At 45.9% G+C, this 13697-nt stretch overlaps 1 long non-coding RNA gene across 1 annotated transcript in view; it reads left to right on the top strand.

Annotated features, from left to right (window-relative positions):
- The window catches only part of LOC119927229, a 307572-nt gene extending 295042 nt beyond the window's left edge, over window positions 1–12530 (top strand). Inside the window, exon 5 of the long non-coding RNA XR_005450392.1 lies at window positions 12106–12530. This is a non-coding gene — a long non-coding RNA (uncharacterized LOC119927229). The remainder of the gene's footprint in view (window positions 1–12105) is intronic.
- Window positions 12531–13697: the final 1167 nt, after the last annotated feature.

Raw genomic sequence — 13697 nt, 5'->3', positions numbered from 1 at the left:
TTGCCAGATATGAACCTCCAATGATGGGTTTCTTTCCCCTCCCCCAACTCTGAAAGGTGATGTTTAAGGGTAATGACTTGTCAGAAAATCCAACTGCCAGTTCAAGTCCAAACCAGTTCCTTTTGAGGGACGAACACAAGCATTGAATAGATTTTGCCACCCCCTGCCAGAAGGTAGATGAGCCCTGATGCCTTGTGGAAAGTACTGGGAGACAACACTGGCACCTATTGACTCCTAGAGTACCACACCAACAACAATAGTAGACACACACAACAGATAAGTGGTGGAGCCAGGATTAGAACCCATGACCTTCTGACTCCCAGGCCCGTCCTCTTGGCTTTCCTATCCTCCTCCGCATGGTGGCCGAGGCAGGATCTGGTGGGAAGGGTGGAGGTGGGTGGTGCTGAAGAGCTCATTGTCCCGGGCTGGTTTCCCAACTCTGCGGTCCCAATCAATCAATCAATCAATCGTATTTATTGAGCGCTTACTATGTGCAGAGCACTGTACTAAGCGCTTGGGAAGTACAAATTGGCATCACATAGAGACAGTCCCTACCCAACAGTGGGCTCACAGTCTAAAAGGGGGCTCACAGTCTAAAAGGGGACTCACAGTCTAAAAGGGGAAGTCCCAGGAAGAGTGGTCCAGCAGGCCTGGCAGGGTGATGGCATTGCATGACAGGGTGCCCATGGCTGAGGAGCTGAGGGGGATTCCTGACTTGGAGCTGGGTACGAGCTCCAGTTCATCCATCCCGGGGGGTGTAGATGTCTGAGCTGCTGGGACCGGGAGGTGGGAGGCAGGTGGCAGAGGTCAGGTCAGCGGTAACAAAGGGGATAGGCACTTCTGCTGACTGGAGTTTGTCCCATGGGGATTTAGTGTCCACAGCTGCCTAAGGGCCTGCTCTCTCTGTGTTTGGTGAGAGGAGGGATGAGGGCCTGCTACCTGCCTGGCTCACGGCCGCAGAACCATAACCTGGGATAGGCCCCAGACCCTGGGACTACTATCCCCAAGCTGGTTGTAATGGTGGCAACTCCAGGCCAGGGTGAGCTGCCGACCAGGTCCAGGCTGAATCTCTGCGGGGCCACTAGGCAAGCCCTGACACGAGCTCCGGGCTCCTTACTTAGATCCTCCTCTGGGTTTTTCATGGGAGGGAAGTAGCATGGCCAAGAGGGTAAGAGTACGGGCCTGGGAGTTGGCAAGGCCTCTACATTGTGAGCTTATTATGAGCAGGAATGTGTCTGTCTGTTGTTATATTGAACACTCCCAAGCACTTAGTACAGTGCCCTGCACACAGTAAGCATTTAATAAATATGATTGAATGAATAGAGCACAGGCCTGGGAGTCAGAAGGACCTGGATTCTAATCCTGGCTCTTCCACTTGTCTGCTATGTGACCTTGGGCAAGTCACTTTATGTCTTGGTGCCTCAGTTCCTCCATCTGTAAAATGGGGATTAAGATTGTGAGCCCCACTGGGGACAGGGATGATTTCCATCCCAATTTGCTTGTATCCACCCCAGTGCCTGGAACATAATAAGCACTTAACAAATACCACAGGTATTATTATTATTAGATGGGGAAACAGACATTAATTAATGAGTAATTTATAATGATCATTTAAAGACATGTACATAAGTGCTGTGAGCTTGGGGGTGGAGTGGATTTCAGATTTCTGAAAGTCATAGATCCCAATGCATAGATGACACAGAGGTGAGAGTAAGCCAGGGAAAAGAGGGCTTAATCAGGGAAGGCCTTGTGGAAAACTGAGATGAGATGAGATCTCATATCCTCGTGGAGATGAGATCCCTTCTAGACTGTGAGCCCACTGTTGGGTAGGGACTGTCTCTACATGTTGCCAACTTGTACTTCCCAAGTGCTTAGTACAGTGCTCTGCACACAGTAAGTGCTCAATAAATACGATTGATTGATTGAAAAGCTGCGACCTTAATTGTGCTTTGAAGGTGGAGAGAGTGGTGGTCTGGCGTATATGGAGGGGGAGAGAGCTCCAGGCCAGGGGGAGGATGTGGGTAAGGGGTCGACAGTGAGACAGATGAGATCAGAGCACAGGGAGTAAGCCGTCACTAGAGAAGCAGAGTGTGTGGGCTGGGCTGGAGTAGGAGTTCAGTGAGGTGAGGTAGGAGGGGGATAGCTGACTGAGTGCTTTAAAGCCAATGGTGAGGAGTTTCTGTTGGAGGTGGAGGTGGTTGGGCAACCCCTGGAGGTTCTCATGGAGTGGGGAGACATGGACTGAACATTTTTGTTGGATAGATGATCCTCACATCAGATTGAAGTATGGATTGAAGTAGGGAGAGACAGTTGGCCATGAGTCAGCGAGGAGGCAGATGCAGTAGTCAAGGAGGGATAATGACCTTGGGCAAGTCACTTCACTTCTCTGCTTCTCAGTTCCCTCATTTGTAAAATAGGGATGTGAGACAGGGACTGTGTCCAACCCTATTACCTTGTATCTACCTCAGTGCTTAGAACAATGCCTGGCACATAGTAAGGACTTAACAAATACCATTACTATTATTATTATCATTATTATTATAAGTGCTTGGATCAGCATGGTTGCAGTTTGGATGGAGAGGAAAGGGCAGATTTTAGCAATGTTGTGAAGGTAGAATGGACAAAATTTGGTAACAGATTGAATTCAGGGGAGGAATAAGAAAGATGAGTTGAAAACAACACCAAACCTTCAGGCCTGTGAGAGGGAGGCTAATGGTGTTGCCTATAGTGATGGGAAAGACAGAGGGAGGATGGGGTTTGGGTGAAGGTAGCGAGATTGGCCCAAAATTACACACACTCTCTCTCCCACCCCCTCACTGACTCACATTCATTAATTCAATTGTATTTATTGAGCGCTTACCATGTGCAGAGCACTGTACTAAGTGCTTGGGAAGTACAAGTTGGCAACATACAGAGACGGTCCCTACCCAACAGCGGGCTCACAGTCTAGAAGGGGGAGATAGTCAACAAAACAAAACATTAACAAAATAAAATAAATAGAATAGTAAATATGTACAAGTAAAATAAATAGAGTAATAAATATGTACAAACATATATACAGGTGCTGTGGGGAGGGGAAGGAGGTAACACGGTGGGGATGGGGAGAGGAAGGAGGGGGCTCAGTCTGGGAAGGCCTCCTGGAGGAGGTGAGCTCTCAGTAGGGCTTTGAAGGGAGGAAGAGAGCAAGCTTGGCGGATGTGTGGAGGGAGGGCATTCCAGGCCAGGGGGAGGACATGGGTTGGGGGGTCTATGACGGAACAGGCGAGAATGAGGCACAGGGAGGAGGTTAGTGGCAGAGGAGCGGAGGGTGCGGGCTGGGCTGTAGAAGGAAAGAAGGGAGGTGAGGTAGGAGGAAGCGAGGTGATGGAGAGCCTTGAAGCTGAGTGAGAAGTTTTTGCCTGTGTAGGTTGATTGGTAGCCACTGGAGATTTTTGAGGAGGGAAGTAACATGCCCAGAGCGTTTCTGCACAGAGATGATCCAGGCAGAAGCGTGAAGTATAGATTGAAGTGGGGAGAGACAGGAGGATGTATGTACCCTCATGTATACCCTAACATATCCTCACATGTATGTACCCTCCTTGGTATACTTTCACAAGCCTGAATATTTTTTTAATGGTAGGTGTTTAACACTTACTATATGCCAAGCACTGGGAAGAGGCAGGCTAATCAGGTTAGACACAGTCCACGTCCCATCTGGGGCTCACAGTCTTAATCCCCATTTTACAGATGAGGTAATCAAGGCCCAGAGAAGAGAAATGACTTTTCCAAGGTCACAAAGCGTACAAGTGGCAGAGTCATGATTAAAACCCAGGCCTGTCTCTAACCACTAAGTCATGCTGTTTCCATGAATTAGCTGAAGATTACTATTATTGTATTGTTTGTGATTGGGATTTCTATGGAGGTAGGGACAGTATTCAAAAATCGGTGGGGAAAAGGCAAGGTAAGGTTGCCTATTGTATGTCTTTGGGCAAGTCATTTAATTTATCTATGCCTCAGTTACTTCATTTTTTGAATGTAGATTAAGACTGTGAGCTCCACATAGAAAGTGGATAATCTAATTCTATTATCTTGACCTACCCCAGTGCTTGACACATAGTAAGCACGTAACAAATACTATTATCATCATCTGGTGTTGAATTTCCATTTGACAGAGGAAGAAACTGAGAAGCAGGGACTCGCTCAAGGCAAGTGGCAGAGCGGGATTTGAACCCAAAATTCAAAACCCATGTTGATTTTCATTATACTTTTGAAAGATGCCCTTCCCCTGACAGATCATAAGTTGTCTTTAAAACCCTTTAATCTGGAAGGAAGTTAACAGGTTGGAAGCCAGACTGTTTTCCCAGATTCCAGGGAACTGCTGATCCCAAACACTGTCATTTCAAATACCAGAGGGGCGTTTCCACTTGGCCACCAGGCCCTGAAGGTTTAAGACTTTACATGAATGGTTATTTTTATTAAAAGCAAATCAATCGATCATATTTATTGAATGCTTACCATTTGCAGACCACTGTACTCAGAACCAGGGAGAGTACAATACAACAGAGTTGGTAGATGTGATACCTGCCCACAAGGAACTCACAGACTAGAGAGGGAGACAGATATAAATAAATAAATTATGGATATATTCATAAATCCTGTGGGGTTGGAGAGGAGGTGAATAAAGGGAGCAAGTCAGGGTAATGCAGAAGGGAGTGGGAGAAAAGGAAATGAAGGCTTTGTTGGGGAGGGAGGACAGTCCAGCAAATGATATTGCCCAGGCCATGGAGGACAATGGGATGTATTTACCAGAACATGTGTTTGTGTAAGGATGATAAACTGTTCAGTACACAGCCAGCTACCCACACTGTATATTTTTAAAGATCTCTGAACACCAAAGAGTACATTTATCTTCCTTTTAATGTTATAATTCCTCTGAGAGGCTGATTTTGTCTATACATACCTTTGACTGTTAGATTTCCTTTCACTTGGAAAGTCTGCTGATGGAGTCGCTTGAATTTAATCCCAGTTCCCAGTGCTAGATCTATGCTGTTTTCCATCACCCAGATAAGATCTCCCCACAGTTTTGCTTCTGTGACATCAGCCTGCCCATGTTAGAAGCAGTTCATGCGTAGGGTTCCTAGTGAAACTCTTCTGATTAAGAGGCAGTGTGGTCAAGTGGAAAGAGAATATAAGAATAATAATGTTGGTATTTGTTAAGCACTTACTATGTGCCAAGCACTGTTCTAAGCTCTGGAGTAGATACAAGGTGTTCAGGTTGTCCCATGAGGGGCTCACAGTCTTCATCCCCATTTTACAGATGAAGTAACTGAGGCCCAGAGAAGTGAAGTGACTTGTCCAAAGTCACACAGCTGACAAGTGGCAGAGCAGAGATTAGAACCCACGACCTCTGACTCCCAAGTCCGTGCTCTTTCCACTAAGCTATGCTGCTTCTATGACGGGGAATCAGGATACCTGGGTTCTAAACCTACCTCTGTCACCTGTTTGTTTTGTCACCTTGGATATGTCACTTGAATTCCCTGTGTCTCAGTTTCCTTAAACTGTGAAATGGGGTTGAATATCTGTTTTCCTCCTGCTTGGACTCGGAGACCTGTATGGAATGGATGGGCTGGAAAGAGAACAAACCCAAGGCATAAGGCTTCAGCAAAATCTCTAGAAGACTGGCAGTTGCTATAGTGGTTGCTGCAGTTATAGTTGTGTTGTGAGCTCTGAGCACTGAAGTGCCTGAAATTCTGCTCCTCTAGCCAGCGCACCCTTCTTAGTTTTTTTTCCTATTTTGCGTATTTACCAGGTTGTGGTTTAATAGTTCATTATTTCTGATGTATCTGTCTACAGTCTCTTTTCCTCACTTAAACTCAAATTATGAGCCACCCAGAGGACAGAGTCTGTATCTAATTCCCACCTGTGCTTAGTACAGTGCTCTGCATACAGTAAGCACTTAGTAACTGCTATTATTACTACTACTAATACAACTAAAATTTTCAAAAAAATAGATTAATCAACCAGTGGATTTACTGAGCACTTACTTTGTGCAGAACACTTTATGTGCTTGGGAGAGTATTTTATAGTTAAGTAAAGATAATCACTGCTCTCAAGGAGCTAATAATTTGTAAATGTGACAAGAAGACTTCAGTAGAAGGAGGAGCTCAATGTTGCACAGAGATGTTCAGGAGGTGCCGGCTTTTTTGATATTGTTGTTGTTTTATTGGTATTTGTTAAGTGCTTACTATGTGCCAGGCACTGTACTAAGAATTGGGGTAGATACAAGTTAAACAGGTTGGACAGAAGCTTAAACAAGAGAAGAAAAGCTGCTCCTGGGAAAATAATAATAATAATGATGATGGCATTTGTTAAGCACTTACTATGTGCAAAGCACTGTTCTAAGCGCTGGGGAGGATGCAAGGTGATCAGGTTGTCCCACGTGGGGCTCACAGTCTTAATCCCCATTTTACAGATGAGGGAACTGAGGCACAGAGAAGTTAAGTGACTTGCCCAGAGTCACACAGCTGACAAGTGGTGGAGCTGGAATTAGAACCCATTACCTCTGACTCCCAAGCCCATGCTGTTTCCACTGAGCCATGCTGCTTCTACTTCAATAACTTCAATACTTCAATAACACTGATAAACCACTATCACAGTCAACAGAACGTTTCAATTTTATGGAATCAATTAAGATGGGGTATAGCTATACGTATGTGTAAGCCCTAATTCCTTTTTAACCGGGAATTCATATGTTCTTGATAGAGTTGCACTTATTCATTCATCTCAACAGCAGAAGCAGATTAATTATTTTCCAAAAATGATTTGGAACTGAGAAGGCAGATCCAAGGCTGACAAGGTTTATTGCCGCTGAGGAAAATGTTTTCATGGGTGGAAAATAATGATCGAAGATTCTCCATTCCTCATTCCCACCATTCTCTTGTCCCCGATTTCCTGAGTCAGTATGATCTGCATTCAAGAAATAGTGCAGTCTAGTGGAAACAGCAAGGAGCTGGGAGCCATGGGGTCTGGGTTCTAATCTTGGCTCTGACACATAATAATGATAATAATAATAATATTTGCTAAGCACTTACTCTGTGCCAAGCACTTGTACTAAGCCCTGGGGTAGATACAGGCTACTCAGGCTGGTCACAGTCCATGTCCCACATGGGGCTCATGGTCTTAATCCCCATTTTACAGGTGAGGTAACTGAGGCACAGAGAAGTGAAGTGACTTGCCTGAGGTCACACAGCAGACAAGTGGCAGAGTCAGGATTAGGTCCAGGTACTCATATTCCCAGGCCTGTGCTCTATCCACTAGGCAACATTGCTTCTCATTATCTCGTCAACCTGCCCATCAGTGTCATTCACTGTAAACTCATTGCAGGCAAGGAACATATCTTTCAACTCTATTTTATTGTACTCTCCCAAACACCAAGTACAGTGCTCTTCTCCCACTCCTTTCCATATCTCTGTGATTTGCTCCCTTTATTCACATTTATATATATTGGTGCCTGTCTCCCCCTCTAAACTGCAAGCTCACAGTTTAGAGAGGGAGGCACACATTAATATAAATCAATGAATTATCGATATGGACATAAGGACTGTGGGGTTGGGGGAGGGGTTAATAAAGGGAGCAAATCAGGGTGTGCAGTTCCTACTCCTGCAATGGACTTCCATGATTCAGAAGTGGCTCCCATATTCAGAGGGACCTCGTTGGGGAGGGGGGAGCAGAGCGAACCCTGGGGAGGGTTGAGGGTCCCCACAGAGACCTTCCCTAGGTTCAGGTGGGAACAGATGGATTTGGTTTTTTTTTATAGTATTTGTTAATCACTTTGTTCCAGATACTGTACTAAGCATTGGGTTAGATACAAGCTTTGGACACAGTCCCTGTCCCACATGGGGCTCGCAGTCTTAATCCCCATTTTACAGGTGAGGCAACTGAGGTCCAGAGAAGTGAAGCGATTTGCCCAAGCTCACCCAGCAGACAAGTTGAGGAGTTGGGATTAGAATCCAGGTCCTCTGACTCCCAGGGCCTGGGGTCTATCCACTAAGCCATGCTGCTTCTTTTCCATGCTGTTTGGAATTTCACCAAATGGTGTGCATGTGTCTGTTACATGTGTTTTGTGCTCTCCAAAGTGCTTAGTACAGTGCCCTGCACACAATAAGGGGTCAGTAACTATGATTGATTGATTGCTTGATTATGGCCTGTTGTTGCATAATTGGCACTCCTATGCACTTGTGTGTTGGTATCAGTGTGCGCTTTCAGCAGCTCTTGAAGGTTGGGGGCCCAAATCGGTGTCTGATCACATTCCCAGAATTCCCGGGGACAAGTGGGAGTTCAAGGAGTTCAAGGAGTTGAACTGCCTGCCGTCTCTGTTAACGGCACTACAATCCTTCCTGTCTCACAAGCCCGCAACCTTGGTGTCATCCTCGACTCCGCTCTCTCGTTCACCCCTCACATCCAAGCCATCACCAAAACCTGCCGGTCTCAGCTCCGCAACATTGCCAAGATCCGCCCTTTCCTCTCCATCCACACGGCTACCCTTCTCGTTCAAGCTCTCATCCTATCCCATCTGGACTACTGCATCAGCCTTCTCTCTGATCTCCCATCCTCGTGTCTCTCACCACTTCAATCCATGCTTCATACTGCTGCCCGGATTGTCTTTATCCAGAAACGCTCTGGGCATGTTACCCCCCTCCTCAAAAATCTCCAGTGGCTACCAATCAATCTGCGCATCAGGCAGAAACTCCTCACCCCGGGCTTCAAGGCTCTCCATCACCTCGCCCCCTCCTACCTCACCTCCCTTCTCTCCTTCTACAGCCCACCCCGCACCCTCCGCTCCTTTGCCGCTAATCTCCTCACCGTACCTTGTTCTCACCTGTCCCGCCATCGACCCCCGGCCCACGTCATCCCCTGGGCCTGGAATGCCCTCCCGCTGCCCATCTGCCAAGCTAGCTCTCTTCCTCCCTTCAAGGCCCTACTGAGAGCTCACCTCCTCCAGGAGGCCTTCCCAGACTGAGCCCCTTCCTTCCTCTCCCCCTCGTCCCTCCTCCACCCCCCCATCTTACCTCCTTCCCTTCCCCACAGCACCTGTATATATGTATATATGTTTGTACATATTTGTTACTCTATTTATTTATTTATTTATTTTACTTGTACATATCTATTCCATTTATATTATTTTGTTAGTATGTTTGGTTTTGTTCTCTGTCTCCCCCTTTTAGACTGTGAGCCCACTGTTGGGTAGGGACTGTCTCTATATGTTGCCAACTTGTACTTCCCAAGCGCTTAGTACAGTGCTCTGCACACAGTAAGCGCTCAATAAATACAATTGATGATGAAGTGGAAGGGCAATCGTCTCTCCCTGACACACTCATGGGTGCCATCTCACCAACAGGAGCGTGTCATCTTTGGACCTACCGTCGGCTCTGTCCCCAGAGAGATTTGAAAGGTGGAAGGGAGTTCCAGGCCAGTGGAAAATCATTTTTGCCTTGAATTGGTCACTAAGGTGATTTCATTTTTGCCTTGAGTTGACCATTAAGAGGCTTTCTTTTGAGAAGACTGGAATGTGCAGTCTCAGTAGGAAATACTGGCCCTCTCTTCTCATCCACTATCCAATAGAAAATTAGTCGCTAAGACAGTCGTTTTTATTGAGCACTTACTGTGTGCAGAGCAATGTACTAAGAGCTTGAGAGAGTACACTCCCTCAGACACATTCCCTGTCCACACCAAGCTGACAGTCTGGAGGGGAAGCAGGCATTAATGTAAATCGATACAAGACAGATATGGACATAAGTGCTGTTGGGCTGGGAGCAGGGATGAATAAAGGGAGCAATTCAGGGTGATGCAGAAGGGAATGGGAGAAGAGAAAAGGAGGGCTTTGTCAGGAAAGGTCCCTTGGAGGACGTGTGCCTTCATTAAAACTTTGAAGCGGGGGAGAGTAATTGTCTCTCGGATAGGAGGAGTGAGGGTATTCCAGACCAGAGGCAGGACATGGATGAGATGTCGGGTGGGGGGGAGATAATTGACCTTTTGTTCTTCACCTCTGGACTGTAACCTCGTTATGAGCAGGGAACGTGTCTGCTTATTCTGCTGTATTGGACTCTCGCAAGCACTTAGTACAGTGCTCTGCACATAGTGCTCAGTAAATATCACTGATTGATTAACCGACTATAGAATGTCCCTCTAGACTGTAAAATCATTATGGGGCAGGGAACGTGTCTGCTAACCCAGTTGTAATGTCATTCATTCAACCTTAGTTATTGAGCTCTTACTGTGGGGATTTACAGATGAGGGACAGACACTGTGACCAACCCAATCTATTTATTAGATTACTTATTAGATCTACTTATTAGAGAAGCAGCGTGTCTCAGTGGAAAGAGCACAGGCTTTGGAGTCAGAGATCATGGGTTCAAATTCCGGCTCCGCCAACTGTCAGCTGTGTGATTTTGGGCAAGTCACTCAACTTCTCTGGACCTCAGTTACCTCATCTGTAGAATGGGGATTAAAACCATGAGCCCCCTGTGGGACAACCTGATCACCTTGTAAGCTCCCCAGTGCTTAGAACAGTGCTTTGCACATAGTAAGCGCTTAACAAATACCATTATTATTATTATTATTACTTATATCCATCCCAGTGCTTAGTACAGTGCCTGTCACATAGTAAACACTTAATAAATGCCACAATTATTATTATTATTATTATTTTTACTACATCCCAACCTAATCGTTTTATGACAAAACCATGGTTGGATATCAGGCTTCTGGCACCACCACCTTAGCTTAAACCTGCCAAATGGCCATTTCAGAGTCCCATTTAGTTTATTTAAAATACAAAATGCCAAATCTTTGTGGGTTTCAGTTCTACAGACATTGCACAATGCTGCATTCCCATGAACACCACTCTGTGACCGGAGTTTTCCCTTATTAAAGTCCAGTAGAACGTGTTTGCCTTTTTCAACTTGGGCGTCCAGATAGAAGAGTCACAGATGACATCTGCTCGTGGCAGGGGGTCAGTGCCAGCAGGGGGATCAGGAAAAAACCCACCCACCTTGTGGATCTACTACATAGAACCAGAAATGGATTCCCTCCATAGAGAAGCAGCGTGGCTCAGTGGAAAGAGCCCGGGCTTTGGAGTCAGAGGTCATGGGTTCAAATCCTGGCTCTACCAATTGTCAGCTGTGTGACTTTGGGCAAGTCACTTCATTTCTCTGGGCCTCAGTTCCCTCATCTGTAAAATGGGGATGAAGATTGTGAGCCCCCTGTGGGACAACCTGATCACCTTGTAAACTCCCCAGTGCTTAGAACAGTGCTTTGCATATAGTAAGCACTTAATAAATGCCATCATTATTATTATCATTATTAAGAAGGCCCCCAGGGATCAAACAGGCCTGGACATGCAGACCCTCTTGGCCTGAAGGCTTCTTCCTCTCCTGCTCCTTCTCTGTGTTCTTTCCCCCTGCCTTCCCCCAACTCCCTGAGCTACGGATCTGCAAACACAGAGAATCTGGTAAACAGCTTGCCTCTGTTCCCAAGTGCCAGCAGCTCTCTTGGCAAAAAGGCGTGGAAGCATTTGGGAAACATCTGAGTTGGGGCTTAGGCGCCAGCATTCCTTCCTCTCTCTGAGGAAGAGGTTTGTCAGACACTTCAGGGGAGGATCAGACCTTTTTTTTCTTATGGCACTTGTTAAGTGCTTCCTATGTGCCAGGCACTGTACTAAGCATGGGGGTACATACAAGCTAATCAGGTTGGTCACAGTCCATGCCCTACGTGGGGCTCAAAGTCTCATTCTCCATTTTGCAGATGAAGCAACCGAGGCCCAGAGAAGGAAAATGACTTGCCCAAGAGCACATAGCAGACAAGCGGCTGAGCCAGGATTAGAATTCAGGAACTTCTAACTCCCAAGCCTGTGCTCTATCCTCTAGGCAACGCTGCTTCTCATCTGTGTCATTTTCTCATTTCTAGACTGTAAACTTACTGCGGGGACAGAATGTGTCTGTTGTATTGCTATATTAGGCTCTCCCAAATGCTTAGTACAGTGCTCTGTGCACAGTAAGCGCTCAATAAATACAATTGACTGGCTGATGGACTGATTGACTGACTCATTTGCCTGTTCTATATTCCCAGGCTGCTGGCCCTATCCCATGTGTATTTGGCCTGAGGAAATGCAAAGAAGCTGGAAGTGACTTTTGGAGCCAAGTGCCATCTTGACCCAGAATCCAACTCAGTCAGTTCCACAGCTCCCAACCAGCAGGGGAAAGTCAGGAACCAGAGTTTGCCTCTTGGATTCCCTTCAGATGCTACTTTCACCGTAACAACCAGGAACCCTTCACCTCCTGACTGGTCTTGGCAGAGGAAGAAGTGGATAGTGGTATTTCTCAAGTAATAGGCATAATAATGATAGAATTTATTGTGCATCATGCAGTGTGCTGTTTGGGAATTTCTAAAACAAGCAAGTGACCAATTCTCTACCCCCTAACTATGCTCTAATGGAGGGAGACAGATGTAAAAGTATCTACAAGCAGAGTAATTAAAGGAAGCCACTGAATGTACCAATGAAGAGCATCTCTTTTTTCCTAGATGGTATTTGTTAAGCACTTACTATATGTGAAGCACAATTCTAAGCTCTGGGGTAGAAGCAAATTTAGCAGGTTGGACCCAATTCCTGTCCCACAAGGGGCTCATGGTCTAAGTTGGAGGGAGAAGGATTTAATCCCTGTTTTCTGGAGGCAACCGAGACATAGATAAATTAAGTGACTTGCCTCACGTCACACAGGAAGCAATTGGCAGAACTGGGATTAGAATCCAGGTGCAAGCTCTTTCCACTAAACCATGCTGCTTCATCTATGCAAAAGTGCTCAGGATGGGAATAAATAAATGCATAATTCCTGGAGATTTTGGGTGGGTGTGCATGGTTTGGGTGCTGGAATAATAGTTTCAGTGCAGAACTAATATCTGCCTCTTTAACTACCTCACAAGGTTGTTGTGAAGGCAACAATGAGATGAGTAAATTAAGAGGATTTGGGGAGAGTACAGTGTGGCCTATGAAAAGAGGACAGGCCTGGGAGTCAGAGGAGCTGGGTTCTAATTCTGGCTGTGCCCACTGGCCTCCTATGTGTCCTTAGACAAGTCACTTCACTTTTCTGTGCCTCATTTGCAAAATGGGGATAAAATACTGGTTTTTCCTTTATAGTTTAGACTATGAACTTGGTGAGGGATGGGGATTATGTTTGATCTGATCTTCTAGACTGTGAGCTCGTTGTTGGGTAGGGACCCTCTCTATATGTTGCCAACTTGTACTTCCCAAGCGTTTAGTACAGTGCTCTGCACACAGCAAGTGCTCAATAAATACGATTGAATGAATGAATGAATCTGATTACTTCTAACTACCCCAAGTACAGTGCTTGGCATACAGTAAGTGCAAAAACCATCCTTATTATTGGGAATAAGAATGCTATACAAAAACTAAGATATTGTTATTATCTGCTCTCAAGGAGTTTACAATTTAACGGAGGATGAAATGTGGTTTTTGCTAAGTACTTACTATGTGCCAAGCCCTGTACCAAGCCCTGGAGTAGAAACAAGGTAGAACAGACAGCCTTGTCCCACATGGGGTTCACAGTCTGAAAGGGAGGGAGACAGGTATTTTATCTCCATTTTACCAACGAGTTAACAGAGACACTGAGAAGTAAAGTGACTTGCCCGAGGTCACCCAACAG

The sequence above is a fragment of the Tachyglossus aculeatus genome, chromosome 4 (assembly GCF_015852505.1).
Source record: "Tachyglossus aculeatus isolate mTacAcu1 chromosome 4, mTacAcu1.pri, whole genome shotgun sequence".
Classification (NCBI taxonomy): domain Eukaryota; kingdom Metazoa; phylum Chordata; class Mammalia; order Monotremata; family Tachyglossidae; genus Tachyglossus; species Tachyglossus aculeatus.
The sequence above is the reverse complement of the archived record's forward strand: the minus strand, read 5'-3'. Positions and strand labels throughout refer to the sequence as shown.